Raw genomic sequence first — 9,908 nt, 5'->3', positions numbered from 1 at the left:
AATCAAAAATTAATAACACTGCAATTATCTATTTTCCCACCAACGGTACTCGTAGAGCTTTTTGATCCCACATAAGTCTTTAAACGAGCAGTTGTAAAAGATTTCACCTAATTAGGATACTTTCCTCTCTGAATAGACGCTCCACCAGAAACAACAAGAAATGAAGTTTGCCTGGATCATAGGATAGTTTGCTAGAAATGCAAACTTAGGTATTTATAGACCAAGGATGTTTGGACACCAAGGAAGTTCCAAAAACGAAAATATTCTTAAGATATGCAATGAATGGCAAAATTAGGTTTTTCCTAATTCCAATAAATGCTTGTCCAATATTTCCTAAATCTCTCAATATAAATCTCAAATTAGTAAATGCACATTACTAATTTTTATTCTCTAGAGATATGCATTAATTGCTGGTAATTATAGCATATAAAACCAAAAATATTAATTAAAAGATTCTTAATTTATTTAGGCACAGGATCACCTTGAGTACTAAGGAATATCTTTGAACAATAAACAATAAGAGTTACTGCTCGTGCTCAAAGTATGTTGACATCTTTTCACTGCAAATCCTTATTTCATATTTACATGGATTTTCATTCTTGGAATCGTTTATACCACACTTCCAAACAAGTTTAGAATTGGTTCACTTGTTTTCCAAGACTACTATGTGATTGATCAAATACCAAATCACATGCATGGGTTCATTCGGTTCTACCAATCACTAGGATCGGTTATACCTAAATATGGAAATACTTGTGATCGGTCACACTAGTCACTAGGATTGGTTACACCAGTTACAAGGATTGGTTCCATCTACACATGGTATTACTTGTGATTGGTCACACCAGTTACCAGGACCGGTTACACCAATTACAAGGATCGGTCACGCCAATTACTAGGATCGGTCACGCCAATTATTAGGATCGGTCACACCAATTACAAGGATCGATCATACCATCGCATGGTGATTACTTAGGATCGGTTACACCAATTAACAAAAACCAGTCATACCAAATCATAAGTCAGGCATTGTGATTAGTTATACCAAGATACATAACCTAAGTTAAGATCGGTTCTACAATCTCACACATATTGGTCATCCAAAGATTTGCAATAAATAGTCGGACCAATAAGCCTAATGATTTCCCTTTCGATTCACGAAACAAGTTCATGAATGTACTTCCTTTAAACAAATGTAAAACATTGTTTCCTAGGATAAAATCTTCACCATAACCCATTCACATAATCATAACAATTATGTCGATGTAATATCTATGAAGTTCAAAAGATAAGCGTTATACTTCGTAGTCTAATTCCCTAATACTATGATCATATTATTATGATCATGTCACATCACATCACTAGAGTATTATACAATATGTACATCATATACAGCTTTGCAGTTATGTTTTCAATATAGCACGACTTGAAAGATACATTAGGAATGAAACAGTTCAAGTCAATATTACTAACCTCAAGTGGAAGGATGATGTCGTCTTTGCAGTTCGTTACTTCTTCACATCCTTCTTCAGAGTAATACTTATATGTATCAACATTCCTAGACTTTCTAGTATAACCTAAACGAAGTTGACTCTAGTATTTAATTAAGCGACTCTAGATGAGTTTTGATACTAAAATATGAAAACCAAACTTGGCATACCAACGCTTGGTGAGTTCAACCGAGATATGCTCTAACAATCTCCCCCTTGGTCAATTTTACTGACAAAACTCTAATTACATATGGAGCTAAACGAATTACATAATAATTCATTCTTCATACGCTTGATTCCAAGTTTCAATAACACAATAACCTTCATATATTCAATCAATAAATGTCGTTGTTGACATTTGAATAACAAAACCTTTTACCCCCCTAAAGGTAAGCTAGGTAAATATTCAATTCAGACATCTTTGTTATTCCCCTTTTGTAGTAAGAATTATTACACAACAATATGATATGTTTCTCCCCCTTATTCAATGCTTTACTCTTTCGTTAGATATAACGTTTAAGCAAAATTGTCTTTTCCTTAGTGATTAAAAATCACTTGTTTACTCCATATATTTCTCACCCTTTTTGTCACAAAATGGCAAAGGTTCGAGCAAATAAAAGACAAAACGAAAGGGGATCTTACAAATCTAAAAGACTTGTAAACAACCTATAAGAGTTAAGCACGAAGGCTTCACATACCACTTTAGATAACCAATGTTAAAAAAGAAACTACAAAGTAATATAGTTTCAATATGTTATCAAGGAAACAATTTCCCAAAGCAATTTTCCCTAATAGTCTAATAAATCGACTAAGAAACTTAATTCCCTTGTTAGACCAACTGTGTATGCACAATCTCTTATTTCGATAAGACCAAAATAAATATCAGAATTAACTTTATTTTTCTCATCAGACTCTCATTATCTAGACAATAACTTAGAAATTTACCTTTAGACAAGACAAACACTAGGTTAGTTAACCAGTTTTTCTTGTCAAGGTATTCTATTAGACTTGAATAACCGAATCCTCCAATTTGATAAGTCTAACTAAGATCAGAATTAAGTTAGTTTCTCTTATCCAGAATCAATTGGACTAAACAAATGATCCCGTATTTTGTTAAGCCTTAAACAATACATACAAACCAAAATAAATTGACTTGCACAATTATTTTCTTAACCGGAAGCAATTGAAACAAACATACACATTATAGCACCGCAATTGCACTGAATTTCGTTAAGAAAAAACACTTGATATCCAACAATAAAGAAGATACCAAACAATAAGCCAAATAAATTGACACAGTTTTTCTTAACCGGAAACAATTGAATCACACACATTCATACACAATATAATGGAACATATCAATTGTATCGAAATTTTGTTAAGAAAAAGAAAAATATATGCACTATAAACAGACTTTTCTTAAACAGGAAAACGATTAACTAACAAATTTGTTACCTCAAATTTCGCATCCTCTTCTCCCTAGAAAAATATATCATTAAGCGCAAGTTCAAATAAGAAATCTCCCCGAGTGTTTTGTCATCCACTCGCAAGAACAAACGAACAACAACAAAAGCAACCTTTACCAGAGAAAGGTTGAAACAGTTTTAACTACTGCATGCAAATAGAAAAAGTTGTATACCCGAAACACACATGTTATGCTAAACACATCTCATGTAAACACCAATTGATTCAACATATTGTGACTTTTCACATATGAGTTTCAACCGGAACACCTTATGATCCTTTGATAAATCCTACCAACTTAGGCTAGAATTTAATCCCATTAAATCAAAAAGCCACACAAATCATAAGGATTACGTTCATATGGGATCGAATATTAAGGTTAATAAAAACTGAAATCAGACATCTCACAAACCGAATACACATAGAAAAATATAAGCATTCATTCACAGGCTATGTTATCGGAAACTATCACATAAAAATAATAATTTTATTCATAAATAATTGATAGTTTTATTCAAAATAGACCTTATACAATAATTGAAGTAAATCGAAACATTGATGTCTATTTTCTGATTAGATCTTTGTATGGTCTTTCTCAAAGATCATCTTTAATATCCTCAAATTTCTCGGGATCTTCATCTACAACATCACGACTGATTTCCCGGATTCTACACACGGTACCTTGATTATGTTCACAGGCTAAAGCATTAACCTTTCGATTAATATCCGAGCATACTCCCTATTACCAATTCCAAGTTTAATCAGCTTTCTTTGGTTACAGATAACAGTTCTTAGTAATTATGCATGTCTATGTTGAGTTTCAACAATACTGAGGAGGGCTTGTCATAGATTGAGAATATCAATCTTAACATCCAAATTGTTTTGGAGAAGAAGATTAGTCATATATTCATTCTCTTTTCCTTTGTCATCACAACCAGATTTCTTGAAGGAATCAACAAGATTAATGGTTTCATTAGAAGCCATTTCACTTAAAGCTTTCAAAATATTAGATTGACATCTGGTTTGAGGATACATCTTTTAGTATAAGTTCTCAAACAAGATGAGTACATATACAAGAGGATTTCAACACATACCAAACATAGGTATCATGTATTTAAAAATATTTTAGATAAGAAAACCATCATGTTTACATAAGTTGTTGTAAGACAACTTTTCTACATGAAAAAAGATTTCTAAATATCTTCAAATGAATTTTGTATTTTCTCTATGTTGAATAAGAGATATTAACAGGATACAAGATGCCCAGATACTCGTGCTTCCTTACATCAAAAGATTGGCCATTGTAAGGATGCACTTTCCAACATTGTTAAGTGTTAGGGTGAGAGGAATTTTCCTCACCAAGTACCATTGGAGAAACATCTTCTTTCTTATCTTTAGAGACATGATCTTGTGTCCTCGTATGGGTTTCGAATGTGTTTGATACATCCTTTTCATCAGGAATATTGCGTGACACTATATTCTTGATTACTTTTGTTAGAGCACTTCTCGATCGAACTCACAAGCATTGCTATCTGAAGCTTGTTTATCAAATTTAGTTGATCAAAACTATAGTCTTGATTTCTAGTCTACTTATAGCTATGTCTCGGATTAGGATATAATGTGTAGTTGAGCTTTAGACTTCACGACGTTTATCGATAGAAGACGAAGATCTACTGAGGAGAGATTGGAGGAACTTCATCAACAAAAGGTATGTGTAGACTAAAACTTATCTATCACTCAGAAGTCTATTCCATTCTATCTTCTAATGAGACTAAGTCGTATATCTATTTATATTATACACATTTGATATTTCGAGCTGAGTTTAACTCGGTTATCTGTTTCTCAAAATATCTGTTGGAAGCTTTTTGATTTAGCTACGTTCATCATATTTTTGACGAGTTTAGTTGGAAACAATTTATTTGTTGGAAACTAAATAATAAGTCAAAAAATGATCATGTGGAAATTTCCTTGAAACATGTTACATGATTTGTGTGAGACAATCATTTGATGTCGACTTGGAATATTTATGTATTAATCATTCGATCACTTGAAAATTACTTGAAGCTAATAGTTTGTGTGAGACAGCTATTGTCGTCTTCTAAGGATGTTTCAATGATTGAAATAAGAGTTTAGAATAATTAACCTTTGTCTGGATACAGCATAGTATGCGTACCTAGTATGCAAACTGTTTTGGTATGATTCAGGTCCGGGAACCTTGTTTGCATACCTAGTATGTGAACGGTTTTAACTGTTAAAGTCCGGGAACCTTGTTTACATACTAGTATGCGAACGGTTCTACCTGAGTTAGGTCTGAGACTGCTGTTTGCATACCCGTTTGCAAACGGCTGGATAAGACCAAAGTCCGGAAGCTATAGTTTGCGTACCTGTTTGCAAACTTAGTGGTTTAAGTTCTAAAATCGGTGAAGTATATTTTTCATACTCATGAACAAATACATTTATGAATTAAGGAATGCAATCTTTGCAAACCGTGGCTTAATATTCATGAATTGATTCTTACGAATCAATCCGATTTTGTTTCAATTGGTTCATATATATTTCTATGAGATAGTGAACAATTGAACAACTCTATGTGGAACACAATTAGATTAATTTTATTATCTTTTATGATTGATGGATCATCATAGTTGATCTAGAAATGTTAGATGAATGTTGTTAAGATAAAAGTGTTCATATGGCTAACTTCGGTTAACTGTTATTGAGCCAACTCAATATACACGTTTAGGTACAGTTACCCATATCTGAATGAAGGTATATTTCATTTGTGTGTAACAAGTTAAGACCATCTAACGGTGGAAAGATATTGCTTTGGTTTTAAGCAGACTTAGCTTGAATCTTAAATCAGGTTTTCATCTAACGGTGAATATTGAATGCTTTGTTACTAAGCTATCTTAGATTTGATTGAAAGCAACCCTGATTTGAAAAACTATATAAGGGAGAACTCTAGCAACTGGAAAACCTAATCCCGACACTTTCCCGTGTCCTAGTTGTGACTAGATTCGATCCTCCTTTCACCTAAGTTTTCCCGAAACCATTATAGGTTAATGACTTGAAGACTTCATTTTTGATTCGTGAAGCCAGACCCAACTATTTTCTCTGTAGTTGCTTGTTCTGATCTTACTTGTTCTATCGTATTGAGTACTACCTTCTCTAAGATTTGTTCGAGATTTATCTCCGATAGGTAAGATATAAAAAGTAATCACAAAGCTCTTCGTCTCATTCTTTGTGATTCCGTAATAACTTTTTCTACTACCATATAGTTAAATTATTGTGAGGTGATTGTAAGATTTTTCCCCAAACGGTCGATCATATGCCTTTTAGTCTCGACTATTGGCCACTCTTTCACTTGAATAAGTGTGTGAAGAAATTTGCATGAAAGTGGACCTCTCCGATCTCCGGTCCACTACCGATTGTAGCACCTGATTTGATCATGATAGCTCTCATCTCATAGGCCCCGCTCTAAGGCCATGTTCATTTCCTAGACTAGCAGTTGACATGTCGCCCTCGAATTAATATAGGGTTGCAAACGGTATACCACTTCCATAGTCATCTTAGTTTTTTCTCCAGAAATGATATGTACACCGAAATTTTACACTTCGTTGTGTACCCTGCTCTAATAACAGGGGCCCCTGCTAAACTCCAGGGGTGCGGGGTCCACTATCTCTATTAGTGTTTTGGTGCAAATTGAAGTGCAAAATTCGGTCGATGTAGCATTGCTGTTTTTTCTTTGAACTAGAGATGGGCCCGTGCGTTGCACGGCCTCAGGTTAGTTGTCCCATATAACTAAGGGGGGAAATTATCAGTTTCAATATTGCGGCCTTATTTAGTTTGTGCAAGACATTACAATATTATTCTTCGTATGAACTAATACACAAAGTCACAAACGATAGGCGCAGTCAAAACACTTTTGGATAGTTTAGGAAAGAAAATAAATTCAAGAAAATTTGCTTTAATCTGACTTCTGCAAAGAGTAACTCATTATTGTGGTTAGATTCAGTATTTTTCTCAAATAAAAATCTCTTGGTTCACAAAGAGACTTAATTTTGATCATTCAAGACACTAAAATTTAAACATCCAAGGAGATCGAACTTTCGTCCAGTAAGACTTTCAGTTCCCTAAGCAGGAGGTACATCAAGCATAACAGTACTGGCATGTAACATGTTGGTGCGTGGTTGCCATCTCAGTTAGATTGCTCTTAACTGGATTCATAATAACATCACGAACCTTGGGCCAGATCACTTCGTAGTTGTTGTAATCATTCTTACCTTCAACATGAGGTGATGATTGATCAATCCAAGCCTCGGTTCTCCATGGTTACTGGACTGCACGACATCAAATTAGTGCGCTCTACTGATACCTTACATTCATCAATTAAATGTAAGGCAAGAAGGTATTTGAAGTACCATTTCAAAAGAACAGTATTTAAAGTACCTAGTCTGAACGAAGAAAGAGGAAGCTCGGGCAGATTACTGAAACCAAATATAAAAAACCCCAAATCAAAATAAAATAATGAAAATGAAAATGAAAAAATCCTAAACCTTGAGATGTAGAGTGATTAATTCTTACCTGCAGAATAACCTTCATCTACATAGTGATTTTCCGTCACCTAAAAATTAAAAATAACGGGGTATAAGATATTGAGAAACCGTGTTGTTACCGTTAAGATATGCATTTCATTATGACATTATCTGGACAGAAGAAAAATAAACACACTCATATCCAAAGAATATAGAAGTTTCATTTTGATGTTAAAGAACATGAAGAAAAAATAAATCTCAATTGCTACCTAACTGAGGAAAATGTTAATCATATGCTATGAGAACAATTAAAGCAATTGTTTTTCTGTTTTTGCATCTAAGTATAGCTCAAAGACAAAATTAATTGCTAATGTTATGTGCTTTAAACATGAATTAAAAGCAAACAACATTCAAAGACAACAATGACAGTAGAAGAAACAACAATGGTAGCATCTTCCAGTTGACGATCGAAGACTGGTCATGGTCAGTGTACTGACAAATGGATGCTATACTTCATGTTGATACAAAAGCTATTACTATTAATTTAATTAATCAGTGAACGCAAATGGATGCTATACTTCAATAAGAAAACGGTCCAAGAACCCGAAACTACATAAAAAGAAAATTTACAATGGAGGATAATCAGCCTCCAATGAAAATATCTGCAAAGCAGGTGGAAAGAAAATAAGAACACGATAAGCAAACTGAATGTAAAAAAAAAGAAAAAGAAAAACACTGAATAAAAGAAAAAGAGAGAGCAGAGATGATATTAGGGTTTCAGAATCTTTTTTGCTTCTTTGTCATGTGTCGGCCCGAAGTAAACTATTTTACAAAGATTTGGTATTGACCACCTATCCCATTACGCGATAAGCAACGAAATCCGATGTTAAAATTCTCTTGATTGATTTGTTTAATTACATAAACGAATGAAAAGAATCAATCAAAAACTAATGTTACCATTAGTGAGAAACTCGGGTTTTGTCATGCCTGTTGCGACTTGCGAAATGACAAACCCCTGTCTGTGAAATCAAAACACAGTCGAATATCGATATAAAATAGAGGAAAGGAAAGAACCCTAATTTTCGTTTCTGCAAATCAAATAAAATAGAAAATTCAAAAAAGCTTGATAGGAAGACCGATTTTACCTGTAATGCTTCTCCATGGACGGCAGACTGCAGCGCAAACAGAAAAATAATTCATAGAGGAAGAATTGAAAAGAAACCGCGGGTGAAAAGAGGAGGAGGCCGGAAAGGAAAAAACCATAAAACCTAAAAGCGATGTGTTGCGAAAAAGAGATAAATGGGGTCGAAAATACGTAAGATTGGTGGTGTGAAAGAACGGATAATTCTTATTGGTCTAAATATTATCGGTGGGACTAGAAACTCTAGAATTCGAGCTTGATACAGCTTTTAACCAAATCTGAGTATTTTCTCCTCAAACTATATATAATACATAACAATATGCTTAAATCGAGACCAACTAGTTTTCATATTTAACCACTCACATGACTACGACAAAATCTGGGGCCTGACCATAAAGATTCAAGATTGATTTGAAGGAAGTTATGAATAGATAATTAAATGGGATACTAACCACGGATAAGAAAAGATCAAACATATAGTGAACCCTCATAAAAATTTATGATCATTTTCATCAGAGGGTCGGTGACTGGGTGTCAATTAGTTTATACTTGAGAGAGGCAGAGAGATTAGAGTAGGTGATCCAGCTTGAGTACATTAATCATTTAATTCGATAATTTTTTTGATTATAAGATTAATCTCACCGACCCATATATCACCAAATATACAATTTAACAATATACAACCATTGCTTGGTACCATTTGTTTAGTTCATAACGTCTCTGAAAATATATTTTTTTCGGAAACATATCATAATTAAGATCTTCGGAAATATTATTATAACACATTCCTTTTATTTCTGGAAAAAGACACCCTATCACCATTTTAGTTTAGACTGTGGTAGTTTTATTTAGACTTTAGAGTCTAGGTTTTCATTTATACATAACATCATTGAGGTCCACGTGACCAACATTGTTAATGGGGTGCCGGATTACTGGAGAGGATATCAAAAACCATATAGCACAAAGAATTTTTGTTTTTGTCCTACATGTATTGTGATACCCTCCTAATAATCCGGCATCCCATTAACAGCCATGCACGTGACTTAAGTATTAGTATGCTGCCCACTGTATCAAGATCATCATGTGACCCTGGATGTACGCCGGGCATGCATCTTAGAGCTAATCCTCTCCTTCTATTTCATTTATTTATGAATTAACTTAGTTGAATGTAATCGTACACAAACCTGACCACTAGATCGCTTTCTATTTTTATTTATAAAATTATGTAAGTACGTTATAATATTAGAAGTCAATTTGGCATAACTAAGTTGGAATTTC

The 9,908-nt window shown here is 33.7% G+C and overlaps 1 long non-coding RNA gene across 1 annotated transcript; it reads right to left on the bottom strand.

Moving 5' to 3' along the window:
* Nucleotides 1–6,939: 6,939 nt before the first annotated feature.
* On the bottom strand, nucleotides 6,940–8,756 carry LOC113277433. Its single transcript, XR_003324915.1, has 4 exons — nucleotides 8,635–8,756; nucleotides 7,539–7,578; nucleotides 7,404–7,441; nucleotides 6,940–7,294 (listed from the first exon to the last, which is right to left on the bottom strand). It is a non-coding gene; the product is annotated as an uncharacterized LOC113277433 (long non-coding RNA).
* Between the last annotated feature and the right edge of the window lie 1,152 nt (nucleotides 8,757–9,908).

The sequence above is a fragment of the Papaver somniferum genome, chromosome 5 (genome assembly GCF_003573695.1).
Source record: "Papaver somniferum cultivar HN1 chromosome 5, ASM357369v1, whole genome shotgun sequence".
NCBI classification, from domain to species: domain Eukaryota; kingdom Viridiplantae; phylum Streptophyta; class Magnoliopsida; order Ranunculales; family Papaveraceae; genus Papaver; species Papaver somniferum.
The sequence above is the reverse complement of the archived record's forward strand: the minus strand, read 5'-3'. Positions and strand labels throughout refer to the sequence as shown.